The sequence below is a fragment of the Schistocerca nitens genome, chromosome 1, assembly GCF_023898315.1.
Source record: "Schistocerca nitens isolate TAMUIC-IGC-003100 chromosome 1, iqSchNite1.1, whole genome shotgun sequence".
NCBI classification, from domain to species: Eukaryota; Metazoa; Arthropoda; class Insecta; order Orthoptera; family Acrididae; genus Schistocerca; species Schistocerca nitens.
Window position 1 is genome coordinate 1,291,617,193 of NC_064614.1, and position 24,745 is coordinate 1,291,641,937.

The following is a 24,745-nucleotide window of genomic DNA, read 5'->3' on the forward strand; positions in this document are numbered from 1 at the left end:
TATTAGGGTTTTTTGCATGAATAAATTTTTCTATATTTTTTAAATTATATTGACCAATAGGAAATACAATTGTTTCACCATCACAATATAATTTATTATTTGTAGATGTTATATTAGGTGTTAAAAATGTTGTATAAAATCCAACTAATGCTACACTATTTAAGGTATCTCTAATAGGCACATTTAATCTTTTTTTAAGTACTGATGAATTACCACTCAATTGAAATAATCTACTCATTTATTATTAATTAAATGAACAAAATTGATTGGGAACCAAAAATTAGAATACCAGAGAAAAAGGTAAAAAATAAGCATGGTAAACTGTTACCTAATTCAATTAGATGTGCAATTATAGGACCAAGTGGATGTGGTAAAACAACATTAATGATTGATAACTATTTATTAGCACCAGGCTGGTTAAATTGGGATAAAATAAACCATGTATATATTTATTCTAAAAGCTTAGATCAATCAAAATATCAACAACTAATTAAAAAATGTAATAAAATTGAAGATATAACAGGTGATTGATTAGCATCATTTATTAGCAGCAATGATGACATTGTACCATTAGATGATTGTGATGATAATTCAATTATAATATTTGATGATTTCATACTAGAAAATCAAGATATAGTGAGAGAATACTTTACTAGAGGTAGACATAAAGGAATTGATTGTTTTTATTTAGCTCAAACTTACTCAAAAATACCTAAACAGTTAGTCAGAGATAATCTGAATTTCTTAAATATATTTAGAGAGGATGATACAAATCTACATCATGTTTACAATGAATTTGTTGGTGGAGATTTAAAATTTAATGAATTTAAAGAAATATGTAGTAAATGTTGGAATGATGAATTTGGTTTTATAACAATAGATATAACTAGAAAATATAATAATGGAAAATATAGAAATAAAATACAACATTTCATAAGAACATAAACATAAACATAAATGTTAACATAAACATAAATGTTAAACGTTAACATAAACGTTAAACGTCAACACAAACATCAACATAAACACATTTTCATTCTAAATAAATGTTTACGAAATATGATCCAGCTATAGTTAAACAAGCTAAACGTAATAGAAAAAAGTAGAAAAATTAAAAGAACAATTTAAAACATGGAAAAACAACCAAGAACAGAATATGAAAAATATAAAAAAGAGGATCAACCAGTTATTGATGCTATAGAACAAGTAAAACAAGGATTTGAAGGAATAGGTGATAATGTTCTGAAAGCTATTGAAGAAAATAGAGAGGTAGAAAAACAAATAATTCCATATCATCACCATCATGACATAGCACCAATTAATGATTCTATATTAAGTGAATCTGAAATACGAGATGTTTTAACTCAATATGATGAAGAAATAAAAAATAAAAAAATGCTTAATAAAAATGATGATAGCAAAGGTAAAATTATAAATATAAGTGAAAGAATGTTAAAATATATCAATAATAGTGAGCATCCAGTTTTTGGATTAAGACCTGTTGGAATGTTTAAGTACATTGGTAAATTACCTGTAGAATTCAAAGGGGTAAACTAATAATTGGTGGAAATGAATATGATGGTACAGATGGATTAATGAACCTTTTAACTAAAAAACATATTTCTATGGATGATTTGAATGATAAATTTTATCCTGTTGATTTATCAAATTATGCAAATATATTATACAATTCAGATGCATTATATTCTGATAAAAACCAAATAAAATTAAATAAAGTAAAGGTTTTAAATACAATAATTTGATAAAAGAAATTGTTGATATTTATTTACCCCAAAAAAGAAAACAAACTATAGATTCATCAGATTATTCAGATGTGTCCCCAACCAAATCAGGTACAGGATTTATTAAAAAATATAGTAATAAACCAGTTGAATATATATGGATGAATGATGTTAGACAACTAATTGATAGATTAATGGTAATTCATGGTGAGGAAATGGCTGGTAATAATAATTATTACAATGAAAAAGTAGGAATAACTAAAATGTTAACAAATAAATTTAATGACTTTATAATTAATGATCCAAAAGGTATTCCATATTTAATTAGGTTCTTGAATAATATACCACACACATTTTGGAAGAATGAAAAATATGGTAAAGGATTGATAAATACATTAATTAATAAATTACCATTTGAAATGCATCTACCTGGTTATAATTATTGTGGACCAGGTACAAAATTAGATGAAAGGTTATCTAGAGGTGATAAAGGTATAAATCCATTAGATGAAGCATGTAAACAGCATGATATTTCATATAGGGATAATAAAGATATAGAAAAAAGACATATAGCTAATAAAATATTACAAAATGTAGTAAAAGAGAGAATGTATAGTTCAGATGCATCATTAGGTGAAAAATTAGCTTCTACTGCTGTTAGAGGAATAATGTATGGAAAACGGAAATTAGGAATGGGACTTTATCTTGATGAGATTGATGGGATTTTTAGTCTATATAAATGAATACATTTAGTATTGTCTATACTTTAGTACCTAGTGGAAAAATTAAACCAAAATCACTTAAAATTAAAGCCAATAATGATCAACTAAATAGTATTGATATTTTTTTAACTAATGCTCAAAAAAGAAAAAGAGATAAAAAAATTGGTGGTAATTTACTTATTACACTAGGTATTCCTGTTGTGAAAAAGATTATTGAATATCTAACAAAAAAGAAAGAAGGTAGTGGATTAACACAACATGAAGGTGGATTTTTACCATTATTATTAGCTGCATTACCATATTTAGCATCAATTGGTACAATAGCCGGTGGTGCTGCAGCTGTTGCTAGTTCAGTTATGAATAAAAAGAAAAATGATGCTGAATTAGCTGAATTAAAGAGGCATAATATGGAAATGGAAAGAAAAGGTACAGGGTTAAAAAAAGATGCAAAAAATAATACAAATGTATCCAAAAGCATTGAGTAATTTTGATTTAGAAAATATAGCTAAAAAACTAAAAATTAAACATTTTAAAGGTATTTTTATGATAGATGAGTTAGCTAATAAAAAACCTAAAAATAATGAATGTGGAATAGTAAATTTAGACACATCTGATCATGTTGGTACACATTGGATATGTTATTATAAGAATAATGATGGTAAATTTGTGTTTGATTCATTTAGTGGTAATATACCATATCAACTAGTTAAGTATTTAGGTGAAAATGAATTATACTATAATGCAATGAGAATACAAAATTATGATGAAGTAATATGTGGTCATTTATGTATATTTATGCTAAAACTACTATCAGATGGTTATAAATTCAGTGATATTTTGAATCTAATAAATGGACATTTTTGGAAACAAACTGTGGCCTAAAAATGAGCAAAATAATGGAAAAATAAAGATGAATGAAATAGAAGAAAAAATTGAATCAAAAATGACAAATTTAGTTAAGGAACAAATAAATCATTTAGTTAAGGAATTTCAAAATGATTTGATTAAGATTTTTGGAGTTACAAAAACATATATTACTTTTAAAGGTAGACGATTAGTAAATATAAAAGATCCAGTTAGTGGTTATGATGCAGTTACAAAACAGTATTTAGAAAAAGAATATGTTACGAAACCTGAATACATGTCTATTTTAACACAATTTAATAATTATGTCAATAAAACGGAATTTAATGAAAAAGTACCAGATCTAACAAATTACTTTACAAAAAAGGAGATTGAAAAGGCTTTTTCAGATTATTTCTCAAAGTCAGATTTATCGCCATACATAAATAAAATAAATAATCTTGAAAATAAGACACATGATAAATTGGTTTTTGATATTACTTTTAACGATTCTACTGAGTGTCAGAAATGTGTAATTCCATATTGGCTTATGGTCAAGAAAGTTATAATAAATGCATATACAGTTGAAAATGTAATTGTTAATCCTAAAAGCTTTAAAATGTCTATATTTCCTAAATCAACTACACCTTTCACTGATTTGCCACAGTTGATAAAAAGTAATGAAAGTTTATGTATACATTATGATGGACCAATTCAAGCCATATAGAGCAAAGGTTTATGTATTTGGCGATTTATTTACATTTCCTGATGATTAATAACAATTTAAGCTATATAAATGAATGATCACATATATTGTTTAAAGTGTAAAACATTTACAGATACACATGATCTACATAGATCAATAACTAAAAATGGACGTAATAGAATTGAGGGTATATGTTCAGTATGTAAAACAAACAGAGTAAATTTTAAAAAAAAATTTAATTGTAAGTAGAGAAAATATAATAAATGAATTACATAAACCAATGAGAAAAAATTACAATAGAAGAAAAGTAGAATCATTTGGAATAGATGATTTATGGCAGGCTGATTTAGTTGAAATGGATTCAGGTAATTTAAAAGGTATATCAAAAATAAATAAAGGATATAAATATATGTTAACTGTTATTGATGTATATTCTAAATATGCATGGGCTATTCCAATTAAGGATAAATCAGGTGAAAATGTAGCAAATGCATTTGATAATATATTTAAAATTAGATCACCAAAACATTTACAAACAGATAATGGAAAAGAATTTTATAATAAATATTTTAATAAACTAATGAAAATGTATAATATTAATCACTATTCTACATTTACTGAAATTAAAGCATCTGTTGTAGAAAGATTCAATAGAACACTAAAAGAGAAAATGTGGAAACAATTTGATATTCAAGGTAACTATAATAGGGTTGATATATTACAAAAACTAGTAAATGACTATAATAATACTAAACATAGTACAATAAAAATGAAACCAATGGATGTTAATGATAAAAATTATAAACCAAATGCTACTGTAATATATCCATATAAAGCTAAATATTCTATTGGTGATCAAGTTAGAATAAGTAAATTAAAAGGAATATTTGAAAAAGGATATACAGCTAATTGGTCAACAGAATTATTTCAAATTGAAGATGTTATTTATTCAGATCCAATTACATATAAATTAAAAGATATTAAAGGTAATTTTTATGAACATGAAATACAGAAAACAAAATATCCAGATGTATATCTTATTGAAAAAGTATTAAGGAAAAAAGATGATAATGAATATGTTAAATGGTTAGGATTTGATAATTCACATAATAGTTGGGTCAGTAAGGACAACGTAATTACGTGAATAATTTTTATATATATAAATGAAGTAGTGCAAACTTCTGTTTTTTCTATCTTTCTGTTATCCTGATGATGATGTAACTATATTCATTAATCAGTTAAATGACGAATCTTTGAATTATGTATATGATTGAATGGTGAGGAAATATGTGTTGTTTATGAATATTTTAAGAAACAAACTGTTTATTTTTGAATTTAATAAATGAGGCTGATAGAAGTCATATCTAAACTTGAAGAAATCAACATTGATTTTTATTTACATAATAACCTTAGAATTGGTTATATTAAATGTGAAAAAATGTTGTATACCACTTATAGAATCATTATTTATAATTACGATGAAAAGGTATTTCTAAATTTTAAAGAATCATTTACATTATCTGATTGGGAATTTTCTTCAACTATAGATAACCATATTATTGATTTATATTTTAGTGATACGAATGAGAATATTAAGATTGAATTTTTTAAGTCTATATAAATGAAAACAATAATATTCTTATTGTTGTTTAAAATTATATATGCCAATGATAAGAGTAAAGCAATAAAGTATTTAGGTGATTATGGATATTTAGATATTACAAATGTTAATGATAATACTCATGTTAGTGATGATGCATTTAGAGAGGCATTAATGTTGTTTCAGTTAACATATAATCTTGAAATAAGTGGTGAATTAAGTGATGATACTTTAAATTTTATGAACATGCCTAGATGTGGTGTAAAAGATGAATTTGGTAGCTATAGAACTAGTTTGTATAAATGGAATAAGAAACATATCAAATGGTATTATAAAGGTGCTACTAAAAAAGTATTACAGCAGCATTTAAAATATGGCAAGATAAAATAGATATTCAGCTTAGACATGATAGCATTAATCCTGATATCTTAATTACAAATAAAAGACGTAAACATAAATTTGAAATTGATAAAAGTATACATTGTTCAAAGGATTTAGATGGTAAAGGTAATGTTTTAGGTCATGCAAATTTATGAACATGCCTAGATGTGGTGTAAAAGATGAATTTGGTAGCTATAGAACTAGTTTGTATAAATGGAATAAGAAACATATCAAATGGTATTATAAAGGTGCTACTAAAAAAGTATTACAGCAGCATTTAAAATATGGCAAGATAAAATAGATATTCAGTTTAAACATGATAGCATTAATCCTGATATCTTAATTACAAATAAAAGACGTAAACATAAATTTGAAATTGATAAAAGTATACATTGTTCAAAGGATTTAGATGGTAAAGGTAATGTTTTAGGTCATGCATTTTTTCCAGATATGAATAATAATCTTGTAGAAATACATATGGATGATGATGAAATATGGTATTTAGAGATGAATACTAATACACCAAAAGGACAAACAAATCTATTTGAAGTATTAATACATGAGATTGGTCATTCATTAGGTCTACGACATTCAGATGATTATGGTTCAATAATGTATGCATACTATAATGGATCGCATTTAGAATTATCTCAAGATAATATTGATGCTATTCAAAGTTTATATGGTAAACAATCAACACAACCAACACAATTACCAATTAAACCAATTTCACCACCTATACAATCAGAACCTATATCATTATGTCAAACTAAACATATTGATCACATATTATTTATGAATCGGATTTTATATGTTTTTTATCAGAGATGGGTGTGGATAATTCAAAATACAATACCAAAATCACAACTAATAACTGGTTGGTTAACAGTTTTACCAAATGATGTAAACCGTATAGATGGTATATATCAGAGACCTAGTGGTGAACTTGTTATATTTTTCAATAATATGATATATATGATGCATTTACATACATTACAATTGATATCAGGATATCCAAAACCACTATATAGTACAGGTTTACGCAATAATTTCAAATTAAATGATATAGTGAACACTTATTCTGGTAGAACATTTATTTTCTTTAATGACTTTTTCTATGCTGAAATAGATGAATGTAATTTTAAATATAAAGTACATGGTATAATAAGTAGAGAATATTCTGGATTACCAACTGGTATAAATTCAGTATTTAGGTACATTAATGGTATGTTGTACTTTTTTAGAGATGATGCCTTTTATGAATATAATGAATTCACCAAAAAAGTAGTAAAGTATGGTATATTTGATTTATCACTATTTGGTATAGATTGTATTAAATCATCTTCGTTAATATCAGAACTAATAATTGTACTAAACAATACAATCCAACAATTAAAACATTTTTCTTCTATATAAATGGAACTATTAACTAGACTTAATAGTGTTAATAAAAATACACCATTGGTGAAATTAATTGACATTGAAGTGGATAAAGTGTATCATATTACAAACGTAGAAATCAAAAATACTACATTAGGTTTTAAAACATTTATTGAACTTAATAATGAATTTAATATAATACTACTAGATAGATATGCAAAAATGATTGGTTGGGATGATTGTACAACTATAATTGGTTGTAATATTGTATATAAAGGAATGATTGACAGATCAGATAAAAAGGTACATGTATTAGAATTTAGACAACAATAGAGTTTTTAAGTGTAATAAATGGATACAACTAAGAAATGTTGTAAATGTAAAGAAGATAAAAATATTAATGAATTTCATTTTGATAAATTTGTAAAAGATGGACATCGTAGAGTATGTAACCAGTGTGCATGTTATTATACTAAAAGATATTATGAAACAAACAAAGATAAATTATTTGAAAAGGTAGCATGTGAATGTGGTAGAATTGTAGCTAGATGTAAACTTAAACAGCATGAAAAATCATTAATTCATTCTGATCTTATAAAAGAAAAAGAATCTATAAATATCTATTAATTCTTTATTAAAATTATATAACCATATGTTGCATAGAGTATAATATTCTGAATAATAATTATATAAGTAAATAGATATAGCTAGTTATCAAAATAAGGCTAAAAAATATCAGTTATGTAATATAAAAAACACAAAAGTGACAACACATACAGACAACAATTAGTTTACTTTTTATCCCTAATAAATAGATATATCTGTATCTATTTGTAAAAATACAGTTACCAAATATTCTGAATAATAATTACATAAGTAAATAGACAGCAAAAATAATAGTTTTCTTCCTTAATAAATAGAGCTATCATAATGGAGATGAAGATGAATGAACTTAGAGCAATAGCTAAAAGCATAAAGATTAAAGGTTACTCTAAAATGCGTAAAAGTGAATTAATGGATTTATTATATCCACATACAATTGCTAAAATAGAAGATAAAGATCCATCAACAATGAATATTAATGAACTTAAAACACTAGCTAAACACTTAAACCTTAATGGATATTCTAAATTATGTAAAAGTAATTTGTTAAAGTTGATTCAAAATACTACACACACATTATTTCCATTTGCTACAGATATATTTGAACATCCTAATGAACGAAACTTCATATTTTTCATTTAATTGAAAAAGCATATCAAAATAGATTACAAACATACAATATTGAAAACAACTTAAAAATTAAAGATCCACAACACATTATGACTTCAGCAAAACCTATTGTATGTCAGTTAATAAAAGATAATCTTAAAATATACAATGGATTAAAAGTTAATCTAATATTGTACTGTGAATTCAAATTAAATACTACTAATGAAATAAAACCATTTAGATTCTCAACATACAACTATACAATCACAAATGAAAAAGATATTAACATACATGCAAAATTTTCAAGATAGAGGATCAGGCTGGATGTTAAATAGTGTATTTGGTTTACAATTAGGAATTAACAAATATACACCACTTAATGGTTCATCATATATTGAACTACCAAAAACAATCAAAGATAAAAAAGCATGTATAAATGTTAAGAATAATGATGAGAAATGTTTCTTGTGGTCAATAGCATCAGCATTAAATTCAGTTGACCCTACAAAATGTAAAAACCCAGACAGAACTAGTAACTATATAGAATGTGTCAAACAATTAGAAACTAAAATTGGTCAAATAGAATATCCAGTTAAAATTGATAATATACCTAAATATGAATGTAAACTTCATATATCGATTAATGTGTATGCTTATGACGAAAAATATGAAATATATCCATTAAAGATAACTAAAGATGAAAAATCAACACATATTGATTTATTATACATGAGAAACAGTAATAAATCACATTATTGTTCGATTAAAGATTTATCTCGTTTAGTAAGAAATCAGAAAACATCACATCATGGTAAAATTCATTTATGTAAAATGTGCTTACAACACTTCAATTCAGAAAGTTAACTAAATGCACATAAAGATGATTGTTCTAACAATGAATCAGTTAAAATTAGAATACCAAATAAAGGTGAATACATAACATTTAAGAATTATAAACATACAATGCCTGTTCCATTTGTTATATATGCTGATTTTGAAAGCTTATTATTGAAAATGGACACATGTGAACCAAATCCAAATGAATCGTACACAATGAAATATCAAAAACATGAACCATCTGGATTTTGTTACTATGTGAAATATATTCATAATCATTATAAAGATCCTGTTGTTTATAGAGGACCAAATGCTAAAACTAAATTTATTGAGATGATTAAAAATGAAGTTGAAGAAATAGGACACATATATTCACAAATAGAACCAATGAAACAGTTAACACATGAACAAATAAAAATACATAACCAATCTAAAAGATGTACATTATGTGAATCACCATATACACCAAATAATAAAAAAGTACATCATCATGATCATTTAACTGGTAATTATATAGCACCATTATGTAATGAATGTAATCTTAAACTTCAACAACCAACATTTGTGCCTATATTCTTACACAATCTAACTGGTTATGATTCACATTTGTTTATAAAAGAACTTGGTTATGATGATAAGGAAATAGAATTGATACCAAATAATGAAGAAAAATATATAAGTTTTGGTAAACAAACAAATAACTTAAAAATGAGATTTATTGATACATTTAGATTCATGGCATCATCTTTAGATAAACTATCATCTAATTTTTTTTCAAAAGATAAAATGAAAAATATTGAATTATTCTTTCAAAAAGATAAAGTAGATCTAGTTATTAGAAAAGGTGTTTACCCATATGATTATATGGATAATTGGAATAGATTTAATGAAACACAATTACCACCTAAAAATGAATTCTATAGTAAGATCAATGAATGTAATATAAGTGATGATGATTATGAGCATGCACAATTAGTATGGAATAAATTTAATATAAAAAATATGGGTTAATACCATGATTTATATTTGAAAACAGATGTGTTATTATTAGCTGATGTATTTGAGAACTTTAGAGATACATGTATGAAATCATATGATTTAGATCCAGCATGGTATTATACAGCACCTGGTTTATCTTGGGATGCAATGTTAAAAATTACTAAACAACCACTTGAATTATTACATGATTATGATATGATATTAATTGTTGAAAAAGGCATTAGAGGTGGTATAGCACAATGTTGTAAAAGATATGTTAAAGCAAATAATAAATACATGAAAGATTACAATAAAAATAAAGAATCAAATTATTTAATGTATTTAGATGCTAATAATTTATATGGGTATGCAATGTCACAATATTTACCATATGGTGGATTTGAATGGGAAAATAATTTAGATATTGATGTAATGAACATTCCAGATAAATCTGAATATGGATATATATTAGAAGTTGATTTAGAATATCCAATTGAATTACATGACAAACATAAAGATTTACCATTAGCACCAGAAAATGGACATAAATTATTAACAACATTAAACAATAAACATAAATAGTTGTACATTATAGAAACCTAAAACAATGTATAAAATTAGGATTGAAATTAACAAAAATACATCGTGCACTAAAATTCAGACAAAGTGATTGGTTGAAAAAGTACATTGACTTAAATACAGAAATGAGAACAAAAGCTAAAAATGATTTTGAAAAAGATTTCTTTAAACTGATGAACAATAGTGTGTTTGGAAAAACAATGGAAAATATAAGAAAAAGAGATAATATAAAATTAATATCAGATGGTAAAAAATGTGATAAATTAATAGCTAAACCAAATTTCAAACATAGAACAATATTTAATGAAAATCTGGTAGCTATTCATATGAATAAAACTGAAATTAAATTTAATAAACCAATTTATGTTGGAATGAGTATATTAGATTTATCAAAAGAATTAATGTATAGTTTCCATTATGATGTAATGAAACCTAAATATGGTACAAATATTGAGTTATGTTACAAGATACTGATAGTTATATATACAATATAAAAACAGATGACTTTTATAAAGATATGAAAAATATGATTGAACATTTTGATACAAGTGATTATGCGACAAATAATGTGTACAATATACCACAAATGAACAAAAAGGTATTAGGTAAAATGAAAGATGAATGTAATGGTAAAATCATGACTGAATTTGTTGGTTTGAGAGCTAAAATGTATGCATATTGTGTTGGTGAAAAAGAAAATAAAAAATCTAAAGGTGTTAAGAAATCAGTAGTAATGAATAAAATATCAATGGATGACTATAAAGACTGCTTATTCAATAATAGCGAATTATATAGATCGATGAATTTAATTAGAAGCTATAAACATGAAATATATACAGTAAAATTAAATAAAATAGCATTAAGTGCAAATGATGATAAAAGACACATCCTGAATGACGGAATAAATACATTACCACTTGGACATTATAGTTTATTGTAAATATTGTATATATGTATATATTATATTTACTATAGAAACATAATTATTTGTAATTGTATATATGTATATATTTAGATTAACCAACACCATCTATAATTGTATATATTTTTATTATTCAACACCATCTATAATTGTATATAGTATTATCTAAAAGAGACATTTTGCATTTCCCTAATTTTGTGGTTGTATCATAGTAAAAATATGAACAATAGCTGATTTCGAAGTATATTGGTCTAAAATAGCTATAACATAGGGTTTAAATAGCTGATTTTGGTAATTGGGGTAGAACATACATTTCCTATCTACTTTCATGTGATATACGCTGTTGTCTTCTGCAAACTGCTTTTGTCTGTTATTAATTATTTCTTTCAAGGTCTTGCCAATTATTGGAAGTAACGTGGTAAGTCTCTATGAGTAATGGTTGTTTTTGTGTTTTCCACATTTCGGAATCATAATAATGTGTGTATGTTTCCACTGGAATGGAACAGTTTTTTTGAGTTAAGGCTAAATTAAATATAAGTTTTAGTTTTGTATCATGATAACATGTGTATGTTTCCACTGGAATAGTTCAGTTTTTTTTAATTAAATACAAGTTTTAGCTCTTGAAGAAGTCTCTGCGGTAGAAATAGTTTAAGATGTAATCGTCCAATCACGACAATTCCAGGAGCTGAATTTTTGCCACTTGGTATATTCAGTTATTTCGATCAGTAGTGGATGATCGGCTGGTGTGATATTTTTCTACAGAAATGAAGTTCCCTAGTAATAATTTCCTCGTGGTTGTCGTCAAATTTGGTGGCCTGTGGATGGTAGTGTATTTTTTCGAGTATATCGAGGAATATTTCAACCTTCTCCCTTTCGTCCGCCGTGATGTGGTCATCAATTTGTAAATCCTGTTCTTCGGTGACGGTTTTGCCAATGATTCTCTTGAACGTATTCCAAAACAGAGTGGGGTTAGGTGGGTCAACTCGGGTTCTCATCCGTTTGCCCTGAGTCGACAAATCTCTAATGTAACTTGATTGTTAAGAGGGTTCTATTTCTGTTTAGCTCTTTCATTAGGGTGCAATTTAATTTAGCTACATAATTTTCTTTTTCTTTGATTAGGTTAAGAATTCGTATAGGAAGCCTGTGCATGTCGTCGCTAGCTTTAATCGTAAATACACTCATGAGTGTTGCTAAATCTTATTATCTTTAGGCAAAGAAATGTATTATCTTCTCAATAACCTCCAAATCGTGAGCTCATCCATAATTTTGTATATGAAATTAGTGAATTTACTCACAGCAGTTTTCTTGCCCAAGCCTCCAGGACACTTCCACAACTCCAACTAATCATTAAATTAATTAATTTAAGAAGACTTGGCCTTAAATTGCTTGTGTACCCATGTACGACCACAATAAACTAAAAACAGTGAAGTGTGGAGGAAGTATGAATGAGAACAGTGGCGTATTTAAGTTTACAAAATAGTGACAAGTTTTATTAATGCTTTTGTAATTACAACTAGCTGATAAAGCTTATACAGAAATCATAAACACAAATCAGAAAAGGGAATAGTGTTTGTTTTGCAAAGCATTGATTGGGATGGAAGCTATGCGAAGTCTTCCTCGGATCAATCCTTTTACAACACAAAATGACTTTGTTGACATGAATCCACTATGAGGTCCAACTTTATTCAAATGGAATAAACTACGACCAAGCATACCACAGACTGTGGTTCACCTGATAACAGGAAGCTGTGAACACCATTTAACAAACTTACACCGTCGCAGCAGTGTTTCGCCCTTTGACTTTGATTCAGGCGGCAGTTGGAAACGGCGTGCCGTGGGCGAGGAGCGGTGTTCTAAGCAGCTGTAGTGTTCTGACGTGTCCACGAAAATTTGCGAACTGAGCGGTCTGGCGTTCTGATTATTAGAACGCGAAAACTTCCCCATCTGATCTCTGATATCCCGACAGATTTCAGTGTGAGGTGCAGCCGTTCACTGTTCTGGCCAAATCGATCTGACTCACAGGCACCACGGTGTGTGCTGGAATTATAAAACGTCAGAAGGCCGAATCAGGACGAATAAGTTGACCCTCATGACGCACGATATGTGGGATGTGATATGTAGTTCCACTGTCAGTACAGCTGGAAGCTGCCACTGGCTCTTAGTCCACCACAAGATAAAGACAACAGGTCTCACCCACTAGGGAAAGACCGGAAGTTCTCAACTATGGAAAGACCGGAGGACGACGAAGGCAAAGAACCACAACCAATTTCCGCCAAGCCCCGCTACGGGAGCCGAATTAGCAAAAACCAAACCGCCCCCACAGTGCAGAAACCAATGGATCTATCCTCTATTCATTCAATCTCACCTCTTGACTGCTCTATTGGCGTGGTAATCAATCCACACACAGCTAGGGTGTTCTCGCGCTTGCTGAGCAAGCCTACATTTTGCACATGCCGAGAGGAGCCAATCAGCGACTCCAAATTTCTCTTGTCCGAAAAAAGATGATTTTAGACTAGGGAGATGTCGTTATCAGGGTAACTCATGGTGGCGTAGCAGCATCTGCCTAGACGAGGTCATATCCCTCATTTACGAGGAGGTCTAATCTTTCCACACCAACCATTTCCAATTTCTGAAAGAATGTTGTTAAGCTTGCCAAATAGTCGTCCTCATCAAATACGTTTCTGGCGCTGGCTGAACGAACATGGCGAGCACTTGGCGTCAGAGGGGCCTACAGTCTTGCCTCCTCTAGACAGGTACACCAGCTGTTCTGTCCGTATCGTTCCAGGATCTAACATGAGAATGCACAGACCTTTATGACCTTCACACTGTTGGCACAATAGCTCAGTTTCCAGCAGTCTCTTTTATGTGACTTCCTCCACCCACTTTCTGCCAACTGTTCGCCGTCACGTGGCCGAAGAAAAATGTTTTATGAACCGGCGCCCTTCTGTTGAGCCTGAGTAGGAGGAGGAGAGGGCTTGGGCCAGATATCTCTCTGCAGGTACGACTCACTGGCGCTACTTCCCAGAGTCACTCACAAAGGCAGCTCACTGCACTCAGCATTTTGGTCCCCAACTCACCTCTCCCCTGTTCTCCGTCACCTCCACTGTGGCCGCTTGGTTACCAGTTCTCCACAAGTTACACATGCAATGATAAAAATATTGTGCCCACAATTTCCCCGTGTAAAAAAGTCATAAACCACACTTAGCAAATGTAGGGGAACACCGAGATCATGACCTGAAACATGAACGTTAATCTGACTGACAGTGTTGTTAAAGTGTGAAAGTGGCATGCCACTTCTCGGCCTGTCCTGACGTTCTATGATGGTTTTCTTTGGTGCGTTATTAATAAAATCAGATTGTACTGTTTCGACGATTAGCTGGTTCTAGCTGACTAGGTCTTAAATGCTGTCGTGTTGGATTTCTTGCTTAAAAATTTATGTTTTATGGGTTCTGTAGTCGATGAAAGTTTTCCGGTTGTTGTTGTCATTTTAGTCGTTTTTTGATGATGAGGAGGTGTTATGTGGTAACGCTATCACCGTCTCAACGTCATTGCAGTGACTAGCCATTCGCCTTGCGCACATAATGTGATCTACTGTGGAGGTTCCAGCGTAATTGACGAAAGTAGATGAATTATTATCGAAATAGATTACACTGTCGTTTAGATGTGCAATGAGGAAATCGCCTTTTTTTTTTTTTTTTTTAATTCCTTCGCCAGCAACAGTGGATCTGGCATTAAGCTCTCCTGCCCATTGCGGGTTCGGGGGTTATAATAGGCCCGTGGTATTCCTGCCTGTCGTAAGAGGCTTTATGTTTCTGCCTTTATGTGATGGTCGCCTGTTGGGTTTGACCTCCAAGTCTCAAAATTCTTCCAAACAGCGAGCCGATTGGGGAAGGGCGCCTTACATGGTGCATTGTGTCCATCGTGCGTTGAGACCTTTCGCCAGCTTATTCGTCGTTGCATTGAACTCCTGCCTGCCCTCCATCTCTTGGGCATGGCTACGTTCATTCCTGCCTTTTCCGCCATGCAATGTGCAGTGCCGCTTTCTAGACTGACGATGCACATGGACTACTTGTTACCTAATATCCAGCACGGTAGCCAGTCCATTGTGGTAGGGCCGCCATGTACCCTGTTGGTTGTAGCCCCCTGACAACACAGGGATCGCTCTGCTGATGCCTGCACTGTTAACTCTCCACGTATGCCAAGGAGAATATGCCTATCTCCCTGGGGCATCGGGACTCCCAGCAATGGCCATCCTGCCAGGTGGCCCTTGCTGAGGTTGGGTGGCGCCTGTGGAGAGGGCCCTTGGTCGGAATTGGTGGCATCAGGGCGGATGACCCGCAATGAAGCGTGGTACATCATCTCTCACTGGTGGTCAGCCGCCAGCAGTCTCTAAGCGTTCTCGGGCTCAATTTAACGCTCAGAAATACGATCCCAAAACGTTCCCCTCACTGGCCACGCTGTGGGAGGAGCGTAAGTCTCAGGATGGAAGTGACAGTTATTCGCCCCGGTTCCTAGTTTGTAAGAGAGCTGATGGGGAGTCTTTCATGTCCACAAAGCCTCAGTTCTTCGTAGAGCATTTAGAGGACAAGTTTGGGGAGGTGGAGGGCTTGTCCAAAATACGCTCTGATGAAAATGGCATCCTGTGCCCAGTTATGAAGGTTACTTGCTTGTGACAACTTGGGGTATGTTTCCGTTACCATCACACCCCATAAGGGTTTAAATATAGTCCAGGGTATTATTTACCATAGGGACCTTCTTTTGCAGTCTGATGACGAGCTGCGCCCCAATTTAGAGCGTCGAGGTGTTCATTTCGTACGGAGCGTTCATCGGGGTCCAAAGGATAATCAGACTGCTACCGGTGCTTTCATCTTGGCCTTCGAGGGTGATACATTACCGGAGAAGGTGAAGGTGATGGTCTACCATTGTGATGTCAAGCGTTATATCCCTCCCCTGATGCGGTGCTTTAAGTGCTGGAAGTTCGGCCATAAGTCTTCCTGCTGTACTTCCAGCCTCACATGTCGAGATTGCGGAAGCCCATCACATCCCAATATTCCGTGTGCCCCGCCTCCCATCTGTGTCAACTGCGGAGAGCATCATTCACCTTGCTCGCCAGACTGTGGGATCCTACAGAAAGAGAAAAAATCCTGGAATAGAAGAAATGAATTGTTGCCAATGCGGCAATAATAAAAGGTAGTACAAAATGGAATGTAAAAAATCGATTTAATGTTGCGTTATCAACAGCAAATCCTCCCCACCCTGGACCGACTGACCTATACTGAGGCTAAGAGGAAATATGACCAACTACATCTTGTTCGAATGACATCTTCATATGCTGCTGCTACAACAACCGTGTTAGCCCCATCAGCTCAGCGAATTCCAGCCCAATCGCCGAACTGTGTAACTCCACATGCCTACTTTCCAATGGGGTGCACTACCCACCCTGTTGCTCCTGCACTGCCTACCTCAGGAGCAACACCCCACCACCCATCGCGGACGTCTGTCCATGCTTCTAAGCCGGAGAACTGTCCAACTTCTTCGGCTCCACTCGCCTGCAAGGGGCCCCTTGGGTCCCTCCATTCCCAGGTTTCCACAAGCGGGAAGGATGATGCCCAACAGTGGCATAAGTTCCCACAGGCAGCTGGTCGTAGGGCTTCGTGATCCTCCTCCATCCCGGAGACTGAATTGGTGAAACAGCGAGAGAAATCCAAGAAAAAGACCTCTAAGACCAAGGTACTTGCGGTGGCAGCCTCCCCCCCCCCCCGCCCACTCACAACCTTCAAGCTCTGCTTCTGGGGTGGAGATTCTGACGTCCGCTGAGGACCTAGATCTCGCCGGTCCCTCAGACACCATGGATAGCACTTGCACAGGTGCTCAATTGGTGGCAGCAGGTGACCCAGCGGCGTAATCTGCCTCCCCAGTCCCTTCACGGCTTTCTCGGTCATGGACAATGTCATCCTCCAGTGGAACTGCAGCAGTTGTTTCCACCATCTTGCTGAACTCCGACAACTTCTCAGCCTTCACCCTTTCCTCTGCATTGCTCTTCAAGAAACTTGGTTTCCAGTGACGCGAACCCCTTCCCTCTGTGGCTATCGGGGTTATTATAGGAACCAGGAAACTTATGAAAGGGTATCTGGTGGTGTCTGCATCTATGTCCATCACTCCCTTCACAACGAGTCTGTCCCTTTACAAACACCTTTAGAGGCTGTCGCTGTTCGGGTGTGGATGCCTCAGGCTGTTACTGTCTGCAGTCTGTATCTTCCACCAGATGGTGATGTCTCGCAGCATTTCCTGGCTGCGCTGATAGCCCAACTGTCGCCACCTTTTCTGTTACTGGGCGACTTCAATGCCCATAACCCTCTGTGTGGTGGAACAGTGGCAACAGACCGAGGCAGCACCATCGACCATGTATTGGCACAGATTGACCTTTCCCTTTTAAATGATGGTGCCTTCACACGTTTCAGTGTGGGGCATGGCACATATTCAGCCATTGACCTTTCGATCTGCAGCCCTAGCCTCTAACCGTCTGTCCACTGGAGTGTGCATGACAACTTGTGTGGTAGTGACCACTTTCCGATCTTTCTGTCACTGCCACAGCGTCACTCTACTGGAAACACTTGCAGATGGGCTATGAATAGGTACTTGTTCTTTTCCATTGCCACTATTGAGTCTCTTTCCAATGACGCCCTTTATGCGGTGGTTCACTTGGTCACCACCGGCATCGTTACTGCCGCAGAATCTACCATTCCCTGTTCTTCTGGGTCCCCTTGGCGGAGGACGGTGGTCGCCTGAGATCTCGGAGGCGATTAACGATCGCTGGCGGGCGCTCCAGCTTCACAAGCCACACTCCTCATAAGAACACCTCATCACCTTCAAACCGCTCTGTGCGCGGGCCCACTGCAGTATTCGCCAACACAAGCAGGATTGCTGGGAACGGTATGTCTCCACCATTAGCCTCCATATTTCTCCATCACAATTTTGGGCCAAGATTAGGCGACTGTATGGCTATCGGACCCCTGTCAGCATCCCTGCGCTCTCACTCAATGGAGCAGTATGTACTGACTCTGACATAATTGAAAACCGCTTAACAGAGCATTTTTCTCTGAGTTCCACTTCTGCAACTTACCCTGAAAGAGTGGTTGGAATGTTGGAGGCATTAATTTCACAAGCGCCACCCTGAATCCTACAATGTTCCTTTCAGTGAGTGGGAATTCCAAAGTGCCCTAGGCACTTGCCCTGATACGGCTCCTGGGCCAGATCGCATCCACTGTCGGATGCTCAAACACCTCTCGGCGGCCTGCCAGCGACACCTTGACCTTTAGAACCTTATGTGGGTCGAGAGTGAGTTCCCCTCGCAACGGCGGGAAAGCATCGTAATCCCCGTTTCGAAACATGGCAAGAACCCTCTGGAGGAGGACAGCTATCGCCCTATTAGACTCACCAACGTTCTTTGCAAGTTGCTCGAACGCATGGTGAGTTGGGTACTCGCGTCTTGGGGCCTTCTGGCTCCGTCTCAGGGTGGGTTCCGTAAAGGCCGCTCCGCCGCCGATAATCTGGTGAGCCTGGAGTCAGCCATCCGCACGGCCTTTACCCGCCGTCAGAACCTCGTCGCAGTCTTTTTTTATATGCGGAAGGCATACGATAGGACATGGCGACATCACATCCTCTCTACGCTTCATGGTTGTTGTCTTCGGTGTCCACTGCCGATTTTCATACTAAATTTTCTGTCGCATCGTACCTTCCGCGTGCAAGTTGCAGCCTCGAATAGTTCCCCCCCAAGTTCAGGAGAACGGGGTACCGCAGGGATCTGTCTTAAGTGTCTGCCTCTTTTTAATTGCAATTAATGGGCACGCTGCGGCGGTGGGAACATCTCAGCTTCCTTGCATGCTGACGACTTCTGCCTCTACTATAGCTCCATTGGCATTGCAGCTGCTAAAAGTCAGCTGCAGGGCGCTATCTGCAAGGCGCAGTGTTGGGTTGTAGCGCATGGCTTCCAGTTTTCGGCCGCCAAGACCTGCGTTATGTATTTCTGCTAGTGACGCATTGTTCACCCTGAGCCACGGCTTTATCTTGACGGCGAACCTCTTGCTGTGGTGGAGTCCCATAGGTTTTTGGGTGTGGTTTTGATGCCCGGTTCACTTGGCTGCCTTCTATTTGGCAGCTTAAATGGATGTGTGGACAGCATCTAAATGCTCTGCAATGCTTGAGCCACAACAGGTGCGGCGCCGACCGATCTACCCTCTTACGGCTCTACCAGGCATTAATCCAGTCTCGTCTGGATTATGGGAGCCTGGCTTATGGCTCAGCATCCCCATCTGCGTTGCGGGTGCTGGACCCAATCCTACACAGCGGGATACGACTTGCCACTGCTGCCTTCCGGACCAGCACGGTGGACAGCATACTTGTGGAGGCAGGTGTCCCTCCACTGCGGTTAAGACGCCAACATTTACTGGCCGCTTATGCTGCCCATGTTTGTAGCTTGCCCAGGCATCCAAATCATCGTCTCCTGTTTCCGCAGTCAGTCGTCCATCTCCCAGAACGTTGGCCCCAGTCGGGTTGTACGATCGCCGTCCGCGACCGAGAGCTTCTCTCCGGGCTTATGGTTTTCGCTGTTCCACCTCCTTTCCAGGCTGCTCTGCGTACACCCCTGTGGTGTGTGCCTCGCCCTTGCCTTTGGCTTGACTTGGCACAGGGCACAAAGGACTTAGTACCTCCGGAAGCCCTCAGCCGCCGCTTTTATTCCATCCTCGCCATGTATCAGGGCTCTGGCGTTGTTTACACTGACGGTTCGATGGTTGATGGTCGTGTTGGTATGCTTTTAGGGGACCATTCCGAACAACGTTCATTGCCAGCTGGCTGCAGCGTTTTCACTGCTGAGCTGGTCGCCATCTTTTGTGCCCTAGAGTATATTCGCTCCTGCTCAGGTGAGACCTTCATTATCTGTAACGACTCCCAGAGCAGTTTACGAGCAATCAACCAGTGCTTCCCTCGCTCTCGTGATGGCTGTCCAGGAGTACCTGCATACTCTTGCCCGTTACGGCCGATCTGTGGTCTTTATGTGGACCCCTGGCCATGTTGGGATACCTGGCAATGAAAATGTTGACCGCCTGGCGAAAGAGGCCACCAGTAAACCATCTCTGGAGATTGGCCTCCCGGCGACTGATTTGCGGACAATCTTAGGCTGCAAAATTTTCGATTTATGGGACACTGAATGGCGCAACCTGCCTGTGCCAAACAAACTCCGTCCTATCAAGGAGACGACGACTGTGTGGCGGTCATCCATGGGGGACCCTCGCAATGAGTCTGTTGTCCTCTGCCGGCTGCACATTGGGCACACTCGGCTGACACACGGCCACTTATTGCGCCGTGAGGACCCCCCTCTACTTCGCTGCCGCTCCGTTTTGTCTGTGGTCCACATTTTGTTGGTGTCGTCTTTTAGCTGTGCTCAGACAGACGTTAGCGCTGCCTGATACGCTCCCTGCCCTTTTAACAGATGACTCTGCGTTTTATTCGGGCAGGGGGCTTTTATCGCTTAATGTAAGTGTTTGTCTTTTTGTGTTGATTCTGGCCTATGGCCTAGGATTTTAGTCTGATTTTTTAATGTGTTTCTCGGTGGTTGGCTTTTCCTTTTTTGTCTCTATGGTCGGCCAAACACTGTCACACTCCGTGTGATTTCAGTTCGTCTTGTCTGGACTTTGTCTAAGTTTCTCTTGTCCTGTGTCGTCTGTCTTTTTCCATTGTCCGTTTTTATTCTTTGTAAGTGGTTTTAAGTTTTGGAACAAGGACCGATGACCATAGCAGTCTGGTACCTTTATTCCCCCAAAACCAACCAACCAACCAATCTTAATGCTCTGCATTGTTTGAGCCACAGCAGCTAGGGAGCCGATCGGTCTACCCTATTACGGATCTACCAGGTGTTAATTCAGTCCCGTCTGGATTATGGGATCCTGGCTTATGATTCAGCATCCCTTCTGTGTTGTGGGTGCTGGACCCCATCCTTCACAGCGTGATGCCAGTTGCCACTGGAGCTTTCCGGGTCAGCCCTGTGAACAGCATACTTGTGGAGGCAGGTGTCCCTCCACTGCCGTTACGGCGCCAACGTTTACTGGCCGCTTATACTGAACACGTTTGTAGGTCGCCTGGGCATCCAAATTATCATCTCCTGTTTCCTCAGTCTGTCGTCCATCTCCTGGAAAGTCGGCCCCAGTCGGGTTGTACGATCGCAGTTAGAGTCAGAGAGCTTCTCTCCAGGCTTGGGGTTTTCCCTCTTCCAGCTCTTTTCCAGGCCCTTCTGCGTACACCCCTGTGGTGTGTGCCCCACCCATGCCTTCGGCTCGAATTGGCACTCGGTCCCTCCTGAGGCCTTCCGCCACCGCTTACTTTCCATCCATGCCATGTATCAGAGCTCTGGCGTTGTCTACACTGACGTTTCGATGGTTGCTGGTCGTGTCGGTTATGCTCTCACTCTAGGGGACCATTACGAACAACACTCATTGCCGGCTGGCTGCAGCGTTTTCACTGGTGAGCTGGTCGCCATCTCTTGTGCCCCACAGTATATCCACTCCTGCTCAGGTGAGTCCTTGGTTATCTGTAGGACTCCCTGAGCGGTTTACGAGCTATCGGCCAGTGGTTCCCTCGCTCTCCTCTGGTGATGGCTATCGAGGAGTCCTTCCATAGTCTTGCCCGTTGCCGCTCTGTGGTCTTTGTGTGGACCCCTGGTCATGTCAGCATCCCTGGCAATGAACGTGTTGACATGCTGGCCAAACAGACTGTCGGTGCACCAGTCTTATCGATAGGGCTTTCGGAGAGTGACCTCAGGGCAGTTTTGTGGCAGAATGTATTTCGCACCTGGGGTGAAGAATGGCGCACCCTGCCTTCACCAAACAAACTTCAGGCCATCAAGGAGGCTACTGGCGCGTGGCACTCGTCCTTGCGGGTCTCTCGCAAGGAGTCTGTTGTCCTCTGCTGGCTGCACATTGGACACACCCAGATGACGCACAGCCACTTATTGCGCTGTGAGGACACACCTCTATGTCGCTGCGGATCGGTTTTGATGGTGGTCCACATTTTGTTGGTCTATCACCTTTTAGCTGTACTCAGGCAGACGTTTGCGCTGCCTGATACGCTTCCTGACCTTTTAACAGATGACACTGCCATCTCAGGTTTAGTTTTGCGTTTTATTCAGGCAGGGGGCTTATCACTTTGTCGTTTTTTTGTTTTGAGTCTCTCCTTTGGCCTACGACTTTAGACTGGGTTATTTTTTTAGTGTGTTTGTAGATTGTTGGCTTTTCCTTTTTTGTCTCTATGGTCGGCCAACCACTGTCACACTCTGTGTGATTTTACTTCCTTTTGTCTGGTCTCCGTCTGAGTCTTTCTTGTCCTGTGTCGTCTGTTGTCATCTCCATTGTTCGTTTTTATTCTTTGTGGGTGTTTGAAGTTTTGGAAAAAGGGACTGATGACCGTAGCAGTCTGGTCCTTTCAGTCCCACAAACCAACCAACCGACCAACGAGCAGCAGCCGACTATCACTGACCGACGATTCCTTGCCTCCAGAGGGGCACTGTGGATGTTAGGCAGCGAACAGTGGCGCCCTCCTACACTGGCCAGTCAGGTGGCCCAGTGAGTGAGAAGAGAAATTTCAAAGTCGATACGACAGCTTGAGAGACTAAGAAGAGGAAAATGGTTGGTCATCACCTAGTATTCAAACTGGTCCCACGTGCTCCACGTATAACAACGGTCGAGAGGGAAATGTGGCGCCATCATGGCTACAGTGAAGCTGCTGAACTGACTACACAAATAAAGGAAAATGCCCTGCACACATCCTCTCTCACTAATCAGTGTGACACACTATGTGATCGATAGTATCCGAACACCTGTCTGAAAATGACTGAAGAGTTCGTGGCGCATTCTATCTGTAATGCTGGAATTCAGTATGGTGGTGGCTACCACTTAGCCTTAAAGACAGCTTCCACTCTTTCAGGCATACGTTAAATTAAGTGCTGGAACTTTCTTGGGGAATGGCAGCCCATTCTTCACGGAGTGCTGCACTGAGAAGTGGTATCGATATCGGTCGGTGAGGCCTGGCACGAAGTCGGCGTTCCAAACCATCCCAGAGGTGTTCTGTAGGCTTCAGGTCAGGACTCTGTGCAGGCCAGTCCATTACAGGGATGTTATTGTCGTGTAACCACTCCGCTACAGGCGTTGCGTTATGAAGAGGTGCTCGATCGTGTTGAAAGATGTAATCGTCATCCCCGAATTGCTCTTCAACAGTGGGAAGCAAGAAGGTGCTTAAAACATCATTGAGGCCTGTGCTGTGATAGTGCCACTCAAAACAACAAGGGGTGCCTGCCCCCTCCATGAAAAAAACGACCACACAATAACACCACCGCCTCAGAATTTTACTGTTGGCACTACAGACGCTAGCAGATGACGTTCACCGGGCATTTGCCATACCCACACCCTGCCATCACATCGCACGTTGTGTACTGTGATTCGCCACTCCACACAACGTTTTTCCACTGTTCAGTCATCCAATGTATACACTCCTTACACCACAGAGAGGCGGTGTTTGGCATTTACCGGCATGACATGTGGCTTATGAGCAGCCGCTCGACCATGAAATCCAAGTTTTCCCTCCTACCACCTAACTGTCATATTACTAGCAGTGGATCCTGTTTGATGATCTGCATAGATATCTGCCTATTACACATTACGACCGTCTTCGACTGTCGGCAGTCTCTGTGGGACAACAGACGAGGTCGGCCTGTATGCTTTTGTGCTGTACGTAGCTCTTCACGTTTCCACTTTTCAGATCTAAAACAGTGGACCTAGGGATATTTAGGAGTGT